The sequence below is a fragment of the Cicer arietinum genome, chromosome 5 (genome assembly GCF_000331145.2).
Source record: "Cicer arietinum cultivar CDC Frontier isolate Library 1 chromosome 5, Cicar.CDCFrontier_v2.0, whole genome shotgun sequence".
Classification (NCBI taxonomy): Eukaryota; Viridiplantae; Streptophyta; class Magnoliopsida; order Fabales; family Fabaceae; genus Cicer; species Cicer arietinum.
Genome location: NC_021164.2, coordinates 38,780,320 through 38,781,515, shown reverse-complemented (window position 1 = coordinate 38,781,515; position 1,196 = coordinate 38,780,320).

Genomic DNA, 1,196 nt, shown 5'->3' with positions numbered 1-1,196 from the left:
CCTAGAGCACACAACTCAATTCTAGAATATTAAACCAAATAATAGGTAAACTATTAAAATGGAAATATTTTATAAAAGGTCAACTTCAGGTGAAACTTTCATGACAACCTAACATTATGTACATCCAGAAGATTATCATCACATAGTATTTAACTTATCTTAGGTTGCACTCAACTCAGGTATAGAGTTCACTCGTAAGTAAGTTTGTTAGTGTAGTGTGTAGAGAAATAAATAAAATAAGGCAATCACCACAATTAAAATAAATTACCATAAATACATAGAATTAATACATAAGTTACCATAAATACATGTAAATTACCAAAAAAAATTAAAAATAAAAGAATAATCACAGTTAGAATAAATTTGCACAAATATATATAATTAATAGATAAATTGTCATAAATAAATAGAAATAAAAGAATTACCACAATTAGAAAAAGTTACCATAAATTACCACAAATAAATAAAAAATATCACAATTAGAACAAATTACCATAAATACATGTATAACTTCTCAATTGGAATAAATTATCATAAATTCATATAATTAATACGTAGGTTATCATAAATATATATAAATCACAAAAAAAAAACCACCACAATTATATTTACAATAAATATATAATAAAATAATTAAAGCAAATAAAAATAAGAGGGGGTAATATAAATAAAAATAAATAAATAATATATACGATTAATTAGGTTGAGCTTGACTATCCAATAACCCAAATCATCAACCGTTCCGTCTGGTTTATTTGCGAAAAAAGGAGTCGCCACCACTTTTATTTTTATTAAAGGAAAAATTGAATAAAACACAAAATAATGATTTTTGAACCAAATGTTTGAATTCGAGAGTCGATCACGAGTAAGGAAAATATTACATCCCTACAACATCCTTTAAAATTGTTACCCTATAACTAATTGTATACAAACTATTTATTTATTTATTTATTTATTGTTACCCCAAAAAGAATAAAAAAGAAAAATAAATTATTTACATTAATAAGATAAGGAAGTTTTTTATTTATTTTTTATTAATTTAATTTGACAAGGGGGAAGACCTTGCTCCTACGTATCCCTACGTGCAATAGAAAAATCAAAACATACCTAGTTCTTAAGTAAAAAATATTTATATGTTGATCGATTTTATTATTAATTTTACTTTTTATATATATATATATATATATATATATATA